This window comes from Nannobrachium achirus (assembly GCF_963921795.1).
Source record: "Nannobrachium achirus genome assembly, chromosome: 1".
Taxonomy (NCBI): Eukaryota; Metazoa; Chordata; class Actinopteri; order Myctophiformes; family Myctophidae; genus Nannobrachium; species Nannobrachium achirus.
In genome coordinates, this window is record NC_137810.1 from 84893030 (window position 1) to 84913408 (window position 20379).

Genomic DNA, 20379 nt, shown 5'->3' on the forward strand with positions numbered 1-20379 from the left:
GCACGTCTTTTATCCGTCTATAAAAAGCTGGGCAATAAGTCCTTTGAAAAATTCTGTAATAAATAAAAAAGTGTAATAAATAATGCCGTGGTGCTGACAGCATAGCCTATTACTTCTCTGAGTTACATTCATTCTGACAGCAATATAAACACATACACGTACGGCTGTTCGACTCTCCCCACATCCCCACGTACCCCACCATTCAATGATAATGATTAAATAAAATCGTTTTATAATATGTATCAATATAAAGTTAGTTTGCCTTGTCAAGCAAAATGCACCGACCTAAAACGAACAGCGGGAGGCAATATCACATACAAATAGTGCAAGATACTTCCTCACTTTTAACAGTGGTCCTAGTCTAGCGGTTAGTGTTTGGGTCTAGTATGTAGAAGTACGTGAGTTCGAATCTGGGTGGCTACCTATGTCAAATATGAACAGCAATGAAATGCGGTATAAATTCGATCAGCTGCGGTACCACATGAAGGTTACAGGATCTCAAAACCAAGAAATTGTGTTTTTAAACCTGCTGGCTGCCATCATTTTCACAACTTTCGGCGGCCTCTAGTGGCGAAATGTAGTCGTTTAAATGCCGGTGATACAATGTCTAGTCTATACTAGACGGTGAAAAAACTTTAAAATTTAAACTCGTCACAGACCGGATCTAGCTAGACGTCCGGTTAGGGCGAAGACGTCATTTGAACGCGATTTAACCACCAAATTGCTTAGTGGGTTAAAATACTGTTTTATTTGCATGTTAGATATTGTTTTCTGCTGTTAGTATTTTTCAGTTTATTGTACTTGATGCTTTCGCAATATTGTAATTGTCATGCCAATAAAGCTATTTGAATTGGATTGCAATTGAATGTGCAACAATAGACGGCAATTCTTAACTGGCCCCTGTAATCGGCTTACTGTAGGCTACTTTTTAGTTTATTACTAGACTACTCGTATATAATGATATTGTGAATATTATTGCATGTTATTTGTTGTCATTAAATGTCTTGATGGATTGAATACAAAGGACCTCAATGGAAATAAGCCTTGGGCTTTTTTGGGTCATCCTTTTAGCATTCTTTTGTATAAATCTGTATCTCTGTACCTGTTTTTACTGTTAATAAAATATTCCATCGATTAATGTTGTTTGTTGCTCCCGTATGCAATTTACATCCTGCACATAATCCCACATCACACTCTGAACTCTGACTGACTGGGGAGGAAGTCTGGGAGATAGGTGGGTTAAAATAGGTTAACGTATATTTAAATAAAAAACGACGTTTTGTTTTACCCCATGTACTCCGCAATGTAGAAGATAGCCTGTCCTCCCCACACACATTTCTGTGTTGTCACTGCTCTTGTATCTGTGCGTCTGGCTCTGTCATTCAGTGACAGTTACACATCTCCTCCAGCAGGGGGCGAAAGGCATTAAAGCAACAGGGCGCCTGGATCCGTTATTGCGCATGCGCTAAACACGTTGATCCGGAAGCCGGATCTTCCGGAAGTAGAATGTTTCTCCCGACAGCGTTTCCACAACAAAGGAACTGTTGGTGTTTCATGGTGGTTTTGGGACGCGACCTGGCGTTTACCAACGAACCTAAGCATAACGGTGGTTGCCGGGGGGCAAGGAGCTCCGCTGTGTTCACTTGGACCGCGCGGAGGTGCCGAAAGTCAGGGGGACGAAGATGTACTATTCTGTCCCTATCAGGACATAACTCGGACGGGCTCGCTGTAGCTCGCTCGGCGGCGGTGTCTCACTCAGTGTTGGTGTTTCATGGTGGTTGGGACACAGCGCTCATATTAAAGGGAGTTAAAATGCTTCAAATGGAGTCTGTACGGCTGAAGATAAATGAACACATGACGTCGGTGGGAGAGGAGATATTGTGTGTTTTGGAAAAGCAACAAAGTGTTGATGTTTGTCGAGTGAAGCTCGATGTCAGAGTGTTTGTGTTGGAGCGCCTCCGTGCGGCCGCAGAGGTCATGTGCAGCCTCTTCCAGAGAGAGATGGAGACACCACACAACACTCAACTACACACTGCAGGTATGTATGTTACACACACAACTACACACTGCAGGTATGTCTGTTATTACACACACAACACCACACTACACACTGCAGGTGACACATATTAAATGGTTTCCTGGATTATCTGGCTTCTTGTAGTCTTATTGGCTCGGCAGATGTTGTTTCAGGAAGGGGGCGGAGCTCCCTTTGTCATGCATGCTGCATAATGTTCTATCAATAAAATATCTTTACATATCCATCCACTTGTTTGTGGAATCTTACTTGTATGTAACAGTAAAGACATGCACTCCTAAAACACAGTTAAATGGTGGACATTGTCCGCGTAATTCCTCCATATGTTTCAACTACGCGACCCTGTCGGTTGGGGTTGTTTCGAGATCCCAGTAGTCCAAGGCTAACCTGCTGCCGACGCAAGTGAACACTAACTTGCAGACACTGGTGAATGCCACCCCAAAGCCTAAACCCTAACATTAACCCTAAACCTAACTCTTACCCTAACCCTAACCAGACTATATATATCGAAACCTAACTCTTACCCTAACCCTAACCAGACTATATATATCGAAACAACTAACATCGGTTGGGGAGGTGTAGTGCAAACCGAAATGGCCATCGATTGGATTAATGCTTTATTCTTCATACAAAATCAATTTCAGTTGTGCCAAACATCAAGTTAAATTATACGTATTTGCCGATTCTGCCTAACATTTGCCAACACAAATAAAATAATATATCAAACAATGACATAGGCCTACCCAATGTGGATAAGCGGTAACCAAAAGGACCCTATGACTGCAGACTATGCATAATATAGACATGTTGCAATTCCAATGAATTGTTTTTATTTAGTAGGCTATTCTTTTTAAGAGCTTAATTAGGTCCCTTAGCGTGTTAAAGTGGGCGACTCAGCCAAAGGTTCACGTAATGATGAAAATAGACGATCATCAAATAGACACACAGTCACCGCTGGCCTGCGGTTTTCTGGTATGAAGTTGCTTGTAAATAATGGTGGTTGCGGTTGTGAGCTTGTAGATCGGCTATTTTAAAATAGCTGATGTATATAGGTTTGAAGTGCTCATTTGGCCTATAATCACTTCTCTTGGGCTTGTTTTCAGGACCTGGTTGCTTATTCCTTTAGCACAATCTGGCAACACTAATCGCATGGCTTTGACGAGGGGCAGATCTACAAGCTCTCACGTCACCATGACTCAGCCATAAACCTATAAGGAGTTTGTTGTCGGGGCGCCTGCTGGCCTAGTGGTCAAGGTGCATACCACATACTAGGCTATGATGCCTGCTGGCGTCGCCGGTTCGGTTCCCAATCCCGACGACCTTTGCCGCGTGTCATTCCCCATCTCTCTCTCCCCATTTCCTGTTGGTCTACTGTCCAATAAAATAAAGGCATAAAAAGCCCAAAAACAAATCTTAAAAAAAAAAAAAAAGGAGTTTGTTGGAACATTGTTCTCAATGTTGTGTCGTCATGGGCATGGCATCGGGGGTTAAAAAATAAGAAAAAGGCCAGCTTCATATATGAGCAAAAAATCCAGATATGGGCATGAAAGGGACACGGACTAACAGATATGTATATCAGTTGGATTGGCGATGCGACAGAGATGTAAGCGCTCCGTAGTGGCCCAAACTCTTGACCTATAGTAGTGAAAATAGCCAATCTATAAGCTCACAATGTCCCACATGTTGAACTTGTAGATTCTTTTTTCCCCGGATTAACATTTATTTTACCTGGTGTTTACATCAGGATGAGGACAATTATTTTAGCTCTTAGAACAAGTAGTGACTGAACCTTTCAACTGAACAAAACATGGTAAACGTCTATAGTTTGATTTGATTACGTCACGGTATAATATACGGTTGCTGAATGATAACCAAAAGTTCTTTCTACTGGTGATTTCCACAGAGCACCACAGAGAGAGGTCTACAGAGTCTAGAGAGATGGCCTCCCAAACATATTCAGCGTTGTCAGAGGAACTGCAAGAGATGGACAAGAGACGTGGACTGTTTGATGCAAAGATGCAGCCTGTTGTAAAGTTGTACAGGATAGGTATGTACTGTTTTAATTACTTTACAACCTGTTGTTAAGTTGTACATTATAGATGTACTGTTTTATTTCCTGTGGCTTAATCCTATAGTAAAGTTGTACAGCATAGGTTTGCATTGTTTTATAATTGAATACAAGAACACAAGCCCTAGAACACGCTCGAAAACAAATGTATTTTAATGAGATTTCATCCCTCGCGTTGCGTCCCTCACTATCATTGGTAACACCTGTGAAGAAAGTAAGGAAGAGGCCCAGTTTATTTCTAATATGGCTGCTGTGCATGCAGTCAATGCGTCCTTGTCCGGTGACACACACGTAACTGCCTCTCAACGCTGAACCTCTATCTGCTCCCGATGAGCCACACAAGGCCTTAAATAAAATACAATGTTGCTCTCTACGAACTGCGAGAGATGGTCAACCTAATTTTCATATAAATACTCAAGTATGGGTGTGAAAACCATCGTCAGTAATACATTGTAGAGCACTTCCCCAAATCAAAGTCCTTAATTATTTGAGTCCTTTTTCATATTCATATTCATCAAATTCCTTCATTGCAGACCAGTGTGCAGAGTCCACCCTGAAGGTGAAGATGAGTTGGAGTGTTTCTGTTAAACAGGAACCTGAAAACCAACTGGACAACAGTACGTGTCATGCTATTTCTCTAAATTTGAATGTTGGCATTTTTTAATGAATGCGAATAGACTTTAAGGTGTGGAAATGGAAAACATATTTACAGCTAAGGTTTTCCCAACTACCAAAGCTATGAAACAGAATAATGTAAAGTTCAAACCATTCATGTTTTTTCTCTCATTCTATCTTTTTATTCTTCCCTAGACTCTGATTCCCTCCCTGTGTGTAAAGAGGAGCTTTTCCCTGAACATCAGGAGGGGAGTCCCAGTCTGGAGGAACCACAACCTCCACAGATTAAAGAGGAACAGGAGGAGCTACTACAAGAGGAGGCTGATGGATCAACGTTGACATTACTAGCAGTGAAAAGTGAAGGTGATGATGAAAACAGAGAGACAGAGGCTGTAGCCAGCACCTCAACTGAACACATGAAAACACAAACTGATGTAGAGGACTGTGGAACATCTCAACCAACTAGTGGTGACCAGCTCCTCTCTCCACACTGTTCTCAATCTGACGTCTCTGAAGACTGTGATGAGCCGGAGGAGACCAGGGAAGGTCAGTCGGTGGAAAACACATTGGATTCACACAAGACACAAGATGTGGAAGAACAAACATTGTCTGTAAGCCAAAAGCTGCCCCAGGACCTGCCATCGTCAAAACAAACTCACTCCACGCAGAGCCACACATGGAAGAAAGGTTTTAGTTGTACAGAGTGTGGCAAAATGTTCAAGCACAAGGTAAGTCTGAAGAGGCACACAGTTGTTCATACTGGGGGAAAACCCTTTACTTGTACAGTTTGTGGTAAAGCCTGTAGTCGAAGTGATGAATTAAAAGCACACATGAGGACTCATACAGGGGAAAAGCCCTTTACTTGTACATTATGTGGTAAAGGCTGTGGTCGAAGTGGTGAATTGAAATCACACATGAGGACTCATACAGGGGAAAAACCTTTTACTTGTACCGTTTGTGGTAAAGGCTGTGGTCGAAGTGATGAGTTAAAAGCACACATGAGGACTCATACAGGGGAAAAACCCTTTACTTGTACAGTTTGTGGTAAAGGCTGTGGTCAAAGTGGTCATTTAAAAGCACACATGAGAACTCATACAGGGGAAAAACCTTTTACTTGTACAGTTTGTGGTAAAGCTTTTAGTAAAAGTTATAATCTAAAAATACACTTGAGGACTCATACAGGTTAAAACTCCTTTACTTGTGCAGTTTGTGGTACGCTCCATGGATTTGTTTTGTCACTTCACTTCTCAGTCTGGTCAGCTTCCTCTCTCCGAGGGGAGGTCTGACATGGAATGCAGGTGGAATCCAAAGGTGGCTTCTTATTGGTCTGTGGTGGTAGTGGGGCAAATACATCAGTGTGTATTGGCTGGCAGTAATGATTTAAAAAGACACATGAGGACTCATACAGGGGAAAACCCCTTTAATTGTACAGTATGTGGTAAAGGCTGTGGTTGAAATGATGAGTTAAAAGCACACATGAGGACTCATACAGGGGAAAAACCTTTTACTTGTACAGTTTGTGGTAAAGGCTGTGGTCAAAGTGGTCATTTAAAAGCACACATGAGAACTCATACAGGGGAAAAACATTTTTTTTTGTGTGGTAAAGCTTTTAGTAAAAGTTATAATCTAAAAATACACTTGAGGACTCATACAGGTTAACACTCCTTTACTTGTGCAGTTTGTGGTACGCTCCATGGATTTGTTTTGTCACTTCACTTCTCAGTCTGAACAGCTTCCTCTCTCCAAGGGGAGGTGTGACATAGAATACAAGTGGAATCCAAAGGTGGCTTCTTAACACAGCGGGTGCCCACGAGGTGTCTACACGCCAATCTCTTTGATGTCCCTGGAGGCCCACGACGCGTTGACGTGTTTACTGTACTTACAGTATTAACTTTAAATCTCACCGTTACGTTGGGGCTGCGCCTGGATGTAGCCCATTAGCCGCTAGTCGCTTCGAGTCGACGCTGAGAGCATCGCACGGCCGTTTTTCTCGGTATACTCCAATGCATTTCCCCATCTTTAAAGCCCTTTATCTCCGATGTTTGTTTTATGGCTAAAACTGTGGCCGCGTGCGGCATAATGTCCAAATTTTGATCGGCACTGAACAGCTATGATCAACACTGGTCTATACAGTAAGTTACACAATAACATCCTGTCTGCGCTCATGTGACCAAGTGATGTAATGACGCATGCATTGACGCAACAGGCCCTTGTATTCTTCTCTGGAAGTCTATGGAGTCTCTTTGGGCACTCAGCTGGGGCTCTGGCGTCACCTAGTGGGCAGTCGAGGTGTTAATGGTCTGTGGAGGTAGTGGGGAAAATACATCAGTGTGTATTGACTGGCTGATGTTCAGAAATACAAGTCAACTGAATCATGGCCAGACTGAGAGGCGGATCCAAAATGTAGTGTAGCAGGCTGGCACCCAGGCTACATACAGGTTTACTTGTTTAGGTGTGCCCAATACCATTTTGCTATTTTGCTTGCGGTAGTCTGCACACTGCATCAAAGCGTTGCGGCCCTTAACTAGACATGGGTGTGTTTGGGTGTTACTTTAAGCAAACCAATCAGAGTACCAGCTGCCATTCCCTTAAAGATCAGTGCAAGACACGTGTTAAGCGGTAGACCAAAAGAGTAAGAAACATCATATTGAAAGGACAAATGTCCAAGTGCAAGCATGGCCATAATCATATGTCCAAACTTTTTTAAAAGAGGGCCACATTAGAAAATATTAAAACATCCTAGAGCCGACTTTAATCTCCTGGCAAAATACCCTTTCAGTCAGACCATAACAAAGTCACAAAATGCATCACAATTACAATATTGTATTTATCGTCATCAATATGTAATATCAATGGTCTTTTGTCAGGTGTGTGCTCTGAACAAAACACAAATAACTCACAATACCAAATGTTACCAGACATGCAAGGTAAATAATACAATAAAATAGCTTTTCTACCCCTTCAGAATGAGACAACAGGGAACAAGGAAACCTGACAAATTATACTATAAAATATTCTTGTTTGATGCTGCTGGAGGGCCGTTTATAGTACACTTTAGGAATGAAGTCACGTGCCGTATAACATTTGTCATCAGGCCGCATTTGGCCCCCGGGCCACTCTTTGAACACCCCTGTCATATATGGTTGCAATTCCAATGCTTGCTTTGTAAGCTGTAGCCTTTGATTGCATTTGAATAAAACCATGTGTAATTGGGCTATCACCCACATGTTACTGATTCTAGAGAATGTCATGACAATCACAAACTATTAATTAGTGCTGCCGCGCAGTGTGAAACATTAACTCTTCAGCTGCACTTAGGTGTTATATTCATTGTATTTATACAGACTAACATCTCAATGGTAAACACAATTGACACAATTGAAACTCATGTCTACCAATTATAGGAAAATCTGAATCATAGAGATTTGTTGAGAATTAGAGCGGGAGCCTCCCTACTCCAGACATTTCAGGACATTAGAGGGAGGAAGGGAACGCATACACTCACTCACTGCATTTGTTTCTCTTCTAAGCTCTGGAAAAAACAGCTAAACCATAAACCATTACTCTGATGACTGTCATTATCTTGTATCTGATTTCTGACCGTTTTGTACATTTTCTTTTTTTATTATCATTTCTGATTTGATTGCTGTACATATGTTTGGTTTCTGTCTGATATCTGACTGGTATATGGTGTTTGGCATTGTATTGTCATCTAATGTTTTAATGAATTGAGTACAAAGGACCCCAATGGAAGCAAGCAGTGCTTTGTTGGGTTAAAATCCTCTTTTCACCTTGTATTGAACTGCACTTTCCTGTGCTTTTTTCCCTCAGTGAACTGCTAATAAAGTATATCAAAGGTGTTTCACTGCTACTGGTATTTTATTTGTTATATATCATAACAGAAATGTTCTATCAAATGTGTGGTTCACCTCTAACTGTGGAAGTTGTGTACTTAGGCATAATAACTACTGCAAACAATACATGCCTACTCCATAATAATAGGCATGTATTAACAATACAGGCCTACCCAAAATAACTACTGTGAACAGTACTAGCCTACCCATAACTACAGTGCATAGTCTGCATACAGAATAATCCAAATAACCTTTCCCTCGATATTAAAATAATGTACTATGGCTGCTTTGAATCATGTCACACATCACACATAGTTCATAGTTTGATGACTACTTTTCATACAGTAACAGCCTTTTTCCCCTCTGTTTTCCTTCTGTTGTATTACAAAGGTCATAAAAGTCCTTAAATTATCACTTCACTGTCCCGACAGAATAAGAACCAACATTTTTCCACTCAGTGCCAATGCCTATAAGCTGTAATACTGGGAGCTACTCTCCCTCTGCCAACCTGGGAAGAACAACAGACTGAGCTTGTACTTCCTTTAATGCATGAGGAGTCCAAGCCGCTTCTTTCGATTGAAATATACACATCTGAAAATACACATCTGAAAATGTTTTGTGTCAGGGATAAAAAGAAAAATAAGACGTCCCAAAACAAACTGGTCAGGCTTGTTCTCACACCTATTCACCATATTCCTGACCCCGCCCCCGGCTTCCTGTTCATATCCTGAAAGAAAATAAAAAAACATCATTTGGTTTCCTGTGTCCTTGCATTAAAGTGTCAGTAGAGGCGCTCTGGGCTCTGAATGAACCGGTGTTGCCATGTCTGCCTTATAATAAGCAATTTGTGTAGTTGTTTATTGGGCTTACTTTCTAATATTTTTTAAACCAGTGGTTTCCAAATCTTTTCATATCAAGGACCCCAGATTAACAAATTTGTCCACAGTCGCAGACTCCCATCTGAAAATCTGTGGTGCCAGGGACCGCCACACAGATTTGTGTTGTTTAAAAAATATTCAAATTATTTTCGTTTTTTCTTTCCTCAATATTTAAAAAAAAGCAAATATACAAGCTCACAATGTGTCACATTTTGTGAGCTTGCTGATCTGCTATCTGGAACCTAGTTAATTCTATTGCGCTTATTATTCATAGACCTGGCCGCTTGTTTCTTTGGCAATATCTGGCAACAGACAATTCCCTGTCACTTCCTTACTTGGGATCTCTTGTTCTTCGACTTGGGAGGAAGTGAACAGATGTTTTTGAAGCAGCACACAGAGAAAAACTCTCTAGCGCCCTCTGTAAAAGAAAATGGCAGCCTCCATAGAGAGGGCCAGGAATATGGTGAATACCTATAGAACTCTCTGAACCCCTGCTCATTATGCTAGACTGGGATCACTGGGATGACTCAGGGTAGAGGACTGTTTCCCAAACAGTGGGTTGGGACCCATTTGTGTGCCGGGGGTGTGCCCATTTTCTTTTCCTGCATTTTTATGCATTTTAAAAACACAGCACAGCACCAGAGAGAGAGCTCCACCAATCTGGTTCAACCCATGGCAGATTAGGTTTAAATTTGTTCTACTGCTATGCCACACAAATGTGGAATTCCTTGTCAAAACAGCCAAACAAAGAAAGGACGACACAAGAAGTCCTATCTGCCTCCAGAACAAAATGTGTGAGGTCACAGCTGAGGTGGAGACTGAGATGCACTTTCTTGCGACACGGACACATATAATAATATAAGATAGATTAGAAATTAAGTCCTAGATGACAATGACAAACAAGACATTCTATTTGGAGAGAGACCTGCAGCACACTGAGCTGTACAATATGTGACTGCATGTCACAAACTGAGGGACACTTAAACAAACAACACTCAATGTGACTATTATCTTGACAGACAGACAGACAGACACACACACACACACACACACACACACACACACACACACACACACACACACACACACACACACACACACACACACATTTCAAAACTACATTTGGATCATTATGATATTAGCATATTGTTTAAAATACTGTTTTATTTGCATGTTAGATATTGTTTTCTGATGTTAGTAGTTTTTCAGTTTACTGTACTTGATGCTTTCGCAATATTGTAAGTGTCATGCCAATAAAGCTATTTGAATTGAATTGCAATTGAACGAGCAACTATAGACGGCAATTTTTAACTGGCCCCTGTAATCTGCTTACTGTACTTTTGAGTTTATTACTAGGCTACTCGTATATAATGATATTGTGAATATTATTGCATGTTATTCTTTGTCATTAAATGTCTTGATGGATTGAATACAAAGGACCTCAATGGAAATAAGCCTTGGGCTTTTTTTTTTTTGGGTCATCCTTTTAGCATTCTTTTGTATAAATCTGTATCTCTGTACCTGTTTTTTTTTTTTGCTCCCGTATGCAATTTACATCCTGCACATAATCTCACATCACACTCTGAACTCTGACTGACTGGGGAGGGAGTCTGGGAGATAGGTGAGTTAAAATAGGTTAAGATATATTTAAATACAAAAATGAAGTTTTTGTTTTACCCCATGTACTCCACAATGTAGAAGATAGCCTGTCCTCCCCACACACATTTCTATGTTGTCACTGCTGTTGTATCTGTGCGTCTGGCGCTGTCATTCAGTGACAGTTACACATCTCCTCCACCAGGGGGCAAAAGGCATTAAAGCAACCGCGCTTGGATCCATCATTGCGCATGCGTCAAACACGTTGATCCGGAAGCCGGATCTTCTGGAAGTAGAATGTTTCTGGCGTGGCGTTTCAACAACAAAGGAACTGTTGGTGTTTCATGGTGGTTTTGGGACGCGACCTGCCGTTTACCAACGAACCTAAGCATAACGGTGGTTGCCGGGGGGCAAGGAGCTCCACTGTGTTCACTTGGACCGCGCGGAGGTGCCGAAAGTCAGGGAGACGAAGATGTACTATTCTGTCCCTATCAGGACATAACTCGCACGGACTTCGCAACGCTCCACACGGAGACTCGCTGTAGCTCGCTCGGCGGCGGTGTCTCACTCAGTGTTGGTGTTTCATGGTGGTTGGGACACAGCGCGTGGTGAAAACCTTCTCATATTAAAAGGAGTTAAAACGCTTCAAATGGAGTCTGTACGGCTGAAGATAAATGAACACATGACGTCGGTGGGAGAGGAGATATTGTGTGTTTTGGAAAAGCAACAAAGTGTTGATGTTTGTCGTGTGAAGCTCGATGTCAGTGTGTTTGTGTTGGAGCGCCTCCGTGCGGCCGCAGAGGTCATGTGCAACCTCTTCCAGAGAGAGATGGTGACACTACACAACACCCAACTACACACTGCAGGTATGTCTGTTACACACAACACCACACTACACTCTTAGTAGAGGAGCCTATCAATTTTTGTAATTTTGGAATGATAATTGTTGGAGACATGTATATCTTCATTCTTGGGGTTCTCACAATGCCAAACAAACATGTCTTCAATTTTTCTTTTTGGTTTAGCATGTGTAATTAGCATAATTAGCCAATTAATTGCCAAAAACAGTAAATGGCAATAACTTTGCTTCTGGGTAACTTATAAAGGTGATCTAAGAGTCTAAGTCCATGTTTGTGAGGTCCAGAAACTCATCTGTTACCATTGTGAAGTCATACAACCTTTCCTAATTAGCATAATTAGCATACATTACGCAAGAACGAGGTGAAAATAAGCAAATTGCTGCATTCCTTTGTTTTAGTCAACTTTGAAAGCTTCTCACAGACTCTAAGATGTATGTTTACAAGTCCAGGAATTATTATTATCCTATACATGAATCATGCAACCTTTTGTCTGTGTAATAATTATGTAATAATCACACCGAAACTAGAAATAGCTATATTTCTTTATATATCCCTCATATAAAATAAAGAAGAAAATATGAGAAATGGTCACAGAATTATCAGATTGTTTATACTAATATGTACATAAAGTTCTGTAAACACATTTAAATAGAAGGGTCTCCATCTTCGTCGTCGTCATCGTCAATCCCCAACAGTTGTGCCTTGCTTACATTACAACACACCTCTTCATCTTCCCCACACATGCACATCTCGGAGCAGTTCAAATTTTGAGATCGACAAGAACAATGTGACATGCACTGGGATTTCATGCAGCCACATTTGATCAGTTGAGTAATGGTGGCTGGAGCTGGGGGATCCCGTGTTGTGACTGGCACCAGATGATCTCCCTCAGCCTCCCATCCATATTCAGTTGCTGGTGGCATCTGTGGGTTAGGTACGTGGTCCTGATACCATAACATTGCCTGGTAATGGGCATGGGCAATGGCTTGATGTAATGCTCTTTGTGTAGGTGGCAGCTTCTCTGCTTATAATTGTTTCTTTGTGAATAACCTCCACCTGAGTTCACCAACATCCACAAGATTTGTACCGGGCTCGTACAGCTGGCAAACAAATGCTTCAATCTTTATTTCTGTGTCAGAACTGACCTTTTTTGAAGTACCTAGAGTAGCAAATGCAGATACCACCTCCACAGGACACCGGTTTAGGGCTTGCCAACAGGTTAACTTTCCCTTTCCAGCAAAATGGCCTGTCTGGTCAGCTCCAGTGAAGGCATGGAACCCTGGTATGACTGAAGTCCTCGTTTCACCCAATGCCTGCACTACTGGCTCCAGTGAGATGATACGTTTTTTGTTTCCCACACCGGTGATGAAATAGGTGTCCTTGCACAGCTGATTGTACCGTCGGATTGCAAGAACAAAGACATCAGTGTCCGGGGACTCAATGTAGAGCTGTGTTGCCCCTCCAGGCTGTGCTGGATTATCCTTGAGTCAGCCTCTTCCTGTGAGCTGTGGAGATGTTTTACATCGATATAGTTTGAGTGGACATCTTGCCTTGACGTGATTATGAAAACGTTGGGTTTCCCCTGGAAGTGTTGGAGGGCTTTCTTAGCAAGATAGACAGTCAGCTCATCTTTGGTGTGGATACCTGACAAGAACTGTTTTTCAGACACCTTCCCTATTGGTGTGTTGTCTTCCACATGATAAGTGGTAGGGGGCTTGCCACCCTGGCGTCGCATACGCGTGGCCTCCTTCAGTGAAGATGCAATATCATAGCGGTCAAATACTACATGGGTCTCACTATGTTCTTTGGTCTTCCTGTCCAGTATGGCTATGAAGTGGTCAGCCCACTGGGAACATATCTTGGTCCATGATGGCTTTCCCATTGCCTCTACCAATGCCATTCCATCTATGACACTTACACTCTTAGATGGCAGGGGACAACTGTCAGTGGCAGCACTCTGTGGTTGCTGATCAACACCAATGTCACCAGTCCTCTTCTCATTCTGCAACTCCTCGAGACAATGACCTGTCATCCTTCAATTCCACCACCTGGTCAGCGAGCTTGTGTTTCACAACTTTTCCTGCACTCTTCCACATCTTCAGTTGAACACTGACTTCATTTTTGTTAATGCACGCTTTCACAAAAGCAACATAGTTCTGCTGGCCAATTTCGTCTTCGGCTGCATACATCTTTCTCCACGTGGGGTGGCATCACAACTTTTGTGATGATATTGGGTAGGTCTTTGCCATCATATGTTAGAGGATTCAAAGATGACTTGATCACATGCTACAATCGAAGTACATTCTTTTCCTGCCTTGTCCAGACAGCAATGGACAAGTCATGGTGCTCCTTTTGTGTAGCTGTTTGTGTACCAGCCATCTGGCATGCTTCTTCAGCAAGTCTACTCAGCTCTGGTGCGACCAGAGAAGAACCTTTCCCTAGCACAGTTACCCATATATGGAGACCCCTGGTACTACCACAAAGCCTCCAGTGACCTTCATGATGTGAATTTGATGTGTCCAAGCAGCATCATTCAGGTGTTTTCAATAACTATATGATTAGCTGAAGCACAGTTGCTTGACTAATTATGACAAGAATTAATCTATGGATATCTAAAAAGAAATAGGCAGGCACGGTGGTGCAGTGGTTAGCGCTTCGCCTCACAGCTAGAAGGTCCTGGGTTCGATTCCCGCCGGGGGACGCTGTGGGTGCTGGGGGCGTGTTTCTCCCTCTGCGTCATCAGCACCCACACCCTAGGTGGGGTCGGCGATAGGGCCTTTCTGTGTGGAGTTTGCATGTTCTCCCCTTGTCTCCTAGGGTTGATACCCTCACAAAAACATGCAGTAATCCTGGTCTCAATAATGCCTCCCCCTGGCCAGCCGGGGCGCTTGATGGAGGGGAAAGAAACTGGTTGGAATAACGTGTTCCTTCCACGCGCTACGTCCCCCCTGTCAGGTGAAAAGAAATAACTTGGACTACTCATGCATTGAAGGAAGCATGAGGTCAGTCCGTTGTCTCCCCAGGCACGGCAGAGGGAGAGCAGAGCCCAGGATTACATAGGCAATTGGCACTGGGTAAAAATGGGTTACAAAATCGTGGGATAAAAATTATAAAAATTAGAAAAAGAAACAGGTAATTTCCTACTTTCAGACTAATTAATAAATCATGTATGCAGATTATACTAATGACAAAAGGTTGCATTTACTTACATCAGGATAGGAATTTCTGGACTTGTAAACATACTCAATTAGTCAATAAGAGTCTCAGATTATCTCTCCAAAGTCAGCTAAATGTGAAAAATGAAACGATTTCCTGATTTTCAACTCGTTTTTGCATAATTTAAGCTGATTATGCTAATTATGAAAGGTTGTATGACTTCACAATGGTAACATATGAATTTCTGGACCTCACAAACATGGACTTAGACTCTTAGATCACCTTTATAAGTTACCTAGAAGCAAAGTTATTGCCATTTCCCGTTTTTGGCAATTAATTGGCTAATTATGCTAATTACACATGCTAAACCCAAAAAGGAAAATTGAAGACATGTTTTTTTGGCATTGTGAGAACCCCAAGAATGAAGATATACATGTCTCCAACAATTATCATTCCAAAATTACAACCAGCAGAATCACTTGATTGGCTCCCCCACTATCTGCATGTGCCACATATTAAATGGTTTCCTCGATTATCTGGCTTCTTGTAGTCCTATTGGCTCGTCAGATGTTGTTTCAGGAAGGGGGCGGAGCTCCCTTTGTCATGCATGCTGCATAATGTTCTTTTAGTAAAATATCTACACATCCATCCACTTGTTTGTGGAATCTTACTTGTATGAAACAGTAAAGACATGCACTCCTAAAACACAGTTAAATGGTGGCCATTTTCCTCGTATTTCCTCCATATGTTTCAACTACACAACCCTATCGGTTGGGGTTGTTTCGAGGTCCCAGTAGTCCGAAGCTAACCTGCTGCCGACTCAAGTGAACGCTAACTTGCAGATGCTGGTGAATGCTACCCCAAAGCCTAAACCCTAACATTAACCTAGCCGCAAATCGCAACACTAGATGTTTTTATAATCGGATGAATCTAGGGTTGCAATACCTCCCATAGGTAGCCAATGCATCAAAACGTTATTTTGCTATCTGATTGTATTAAACAACGTCAAACTCACCAATATTGCGGCTCTATGGAAAGCTTGGAATTTACTCTTGCTATCTGCAAAGTGTTTGTTTCTGAAAAAGCCACCGTATAATTGTTATGATTTATTTTCTGTCAAGAAATCCGAGCAGACATGGTTTATTTTCTAAGTGTTGAACTTCGGAAGCGCTTGTCTTCTATAACGCCATGTCCCGCTGCCTCCTGCATAATGTGACATTTAGAACCAGGTGGTCACAGGACCGTTGAGGGATTTTCCTCGAGCGCTTCCAAACTCCAGGACTTAGAAAAAATTATCACCTGAACCAAATTTCTTGGATAGAAAGTAACTCATAACATGTCTACTGTGGATTTTTCTGAAACAAACACTTTGCAGATAGAAAGAGTAAATTCCAAGCTTTCCACAGAGCCACAATATTGGTGAGTTTGAAGTCGTTTAATACAATCAGATAGCAAAAACAGTTTTGATGCATTGGCTGCCTATGGGAGGTATTGCAACCCTAGATTCATCCGATTATAAAAAAATCTAGTGTTGCAATTTGCGGCTAACATTAACCCTAAACCTAACTCTTACCCTAACCCTAAACAGACTATATGTATCGAAACAACTAACAATCGAAATATCAAGGTTTTTACATCGGTTGGGGAGGTGTACTGCATTCTGAAATGGCCATCGATTGGATTAATGCTTTATTCTTCAAACAAAATCAATTTCAGTTGTGCCAAACATTAAGTTAAATTATACATATGTGCCCATTCTGCCTAACATTTGCCAACATATTTAAAAAATACAAGAATATGTCAAACAATGACATAGTCCTGTTCAATGTGGATAAGCGGTAACCAAAAGGACCCTACGCCTGCAGCCTATGCATAATATAGACATAATGCAATTCCACCGAATTGTTTTTATTTAGTAGGCTTTAATTATTAGGTCCCTTAGCGTGTTAAAGTGGACGACTCAGCCAAAGGTTCACGTAATGATGAAAATAGAGGATCATCAAATAGACACACAGTCACCGCAGGCCCGCGGTTTTCTGGTATAAAGTTGCTTGTAAATAATGGTGGTTGCAGTTGTGAGCTTGTAGATCGGCTATTTTGAAATAGCTGATGTATATAGGTTTGAAGTAGAGGTCTTCACGGGTCCAAAAAAGCGAACCGAAATCGAAAAGTACCGTCACATTTTTACCGATTCCGACCGGGTCCGAAATAATAATCAATTGACAAAACCAAACCCGAGTGGCCCCGTAACCATTACCTCCGATTCTGACCCGTTCCGAATTGTATTCTTTTTTTAAGGACCCGTACCCTAATTGTACCGTTGAAATTTGTCCCGAATTACGATTATTTCTATGATTCCGAGACCCGACACAGACACATCCCTTCAAAAAAGCGCATAGGAAATAAGTCTGACTACAACAGAACAGCCAGGCTAAATAAATAAATTAGCGCAGCAACAGCCGCGCTAATATGCGTGCGTAGGTCTATGCATAAAGGTTTGCTTTTGTAAATAGATGTGGACTGGAGGAATAAATGAAACAGACCTTTTTTTTCATGATCATGGCTACATAGAGACAAGTCGCTACTAGCCTGATTTCAGACCAGCGCAGTCCACTCAGAGGGTGGGCGGGTCTATTGGCTGGAGCCAGGCAAAGTCGCTAGCCTACAGCACTAACTGATCCTAGGTCAGCCTGAATCGAATTTCTTTTTCTCTGCCAGTCCGCCTCCCCCAATCTCCGGCGGGCTTGAGTGAAGTGAATGCAGCTGGGTGCAGGAGCGCACGCACGCACACACACAGCCGCCGCACACAAAAAACACTCAGTGAATGATAGAATACTGTATTAACAGTTTGCAAAATTGCAACAAATACAAAATAAAATACAAACAGTACAATCATTACGGGTCCACTCGGGTAATACACATGATGATTACAGTCCCGGTTCCGAGGTGTTCCGAGGGAAATGCGTCCGTTTCCGACCCGGGTCCGTTTGAATATGATAAAACACTGACCGAACCCGTTACGGGTCTCACGGGTCCTCGGGTAATTTCGGGGTCGGGGCCCCCGTGAAGACCTCTAGTTTGAAGTGCTCATTCGTCCTCTTCTCTCTCTAATCTCTTTTCTTTTCTCCCCTTTCCCATTTTTCCTCTTTCTCTCTTTCTTTCTTTAGCTTCGGGGGGTAGGGGTAAAGAGGAGCCGTGAAAAAAAAAACACAAATAAAGCACCAACCTTAATTTAAGAACAAAAGATTTTTAAGAAATGTACGTAGGCCTACTTATTTGCTTAATGTAATTTATTGCACAAATGCCTAAGGTACAATGTAATGTATGTAAATGAATAACTATGTGAGAAATTTGTGGAATAAAGTTTATATATAAAAACAAAAGTGCTCATTCGGCCTGTAGTCGCTTCTCTTGGGCTTGTTTTCAGGCTCTGGTTGCTTATTCCTCTAGCACAATCTGGCAACACTGATCGCATGGCTCTGAAGAGGAGCAGATCTACAAGCTCTCACGTCACCATGACTCAGCCATAAACCTATAGGCCTAAGGAGTTTTTTGTTGGGTTGCCCGCTGGCCTAGTGGTCAAGGCGCATACCACATACTAGGCTATGATGCCTGCTGGCGTCGCCGGTTCGATTCCCGATCCGGAAGACCTTTACCGCGTGTCATTCCCCATCTCTCTTCCCATTTCCTGTCGGTCTACTGTCCTATCAAATAAAGGCAAAAAAAAAGCCCAAAAACAAATCTTTAAAAAAATAAAAGGAGTTTGTTGTCTAATCTCAATTTTGTGTCGTCATGGGCATGGCATCGGGGGTTAAAAAAAGAAGAAAAAAGTAGCTCCATATATGGGCAAAAAAGGGGACATGCCCATACGGGCTGTCCAGATATGGGCATGAAAGGGACATCAAGATATGTATATCAGTTGAATTGATGATGCGACAGAGATGTAAGCGCTCCGTAGTGGCCCAAACTCTTGACCTATAGTAGTGAAAATATTCAATCTATAAGCTCCCAATGTCCCACATGTTGAGCTTGTAGATTGTTTTGTCTGGTGTTTACGTCAGGATGAGGACAATTATTTTAGCTCTTAGAACAAGTAGTGACTGATCCTTTCAACTGATCAAAACATGGCAAACGTCTATAGTTTGATTTGATTACGTCATGGTAATAATATACGGTTGCTGAATGATAACCAAAAGTTCTTTCTACTGGTGATTTCCACAGAACACCACAGGGAGAGGTCTACAGAGTCTAGAGAGATGGCCTCCCAAACATATTCAGCGTTGTCAGAGGAACTGCAAGAGATGGACAAGGGACATGGACTGTTTGATGCAATGATGCAACCTGTTGTAAAGTTGTACAGGATAGGTATGTACTGTTTTAATTACTTTACAATCTGTTGTTAAGTTGTACATTATAGATGTACTGTTTTATTTACTGTGGTTTAATCCTATAGTAAAGTCGTACAGGATAGGTTTGCATTGTTTTATAATTGAATACAAGAACGCAAGCCCTAGAACACGCTCGCCCCGGGTATAAATCCGGCGACCTCAGAAAAGTCACCACCAGGTATTCCTGAGCGTAACCTCAGTAAATCTATCTATGCCCAAACGTAACCTTATTCATAAATGTAACCTCGGTAAAACTATACCTAAGCCTAACCTTATTCTTAAACACGCTCGCCCCGAGTATGAATCTGGCAACCTTGGAACTGTCACCAGTCACCACCAGATATTCCTAAACATGGTAAAACTAGGTCTAGACTAAACCATATTCCTAAACTTGACCTCAGTAAAACAATGCCTAAACCTAACCTTATTCATGAACTTGACCTCAGTGAAGCAGTGTCTAAATGTCATGCCTAAACTTAACCTTAGTAAAACTAGGTCTAAACCAAACCATATTCCTAAATGTAACTTCATTAACCCTGCAAGGCCCAGCGTTGCTTTTTGGCAACATTTTTTAAATCATTTTTTAAAAAATGTTATAATTAGTTTTCCTGTTCTTTTTTCACATTAACATCACCATTAAATCCTATTGTTTAGTATTGCAATGCCATTGCCCACGATATTTGCATATAAATACCTACCACAGAGGCTGACATTCACACCTCCGAGAGAAGTTGAAATTCCAGCGTCTGGACGAACAACATCTCACTTTTTAACTGAAGCAATTCCTCACTAAAACATAAGTAAAATGCCTGTAATATTGTTTTTCGTGATCATTAGAATCTCTAGAACATGTACATATGTTATTATTGTGAAAGATATCCCCAAAATGCAAATTAGAGCATGATTTATGATTTATGATTTATGGCTAT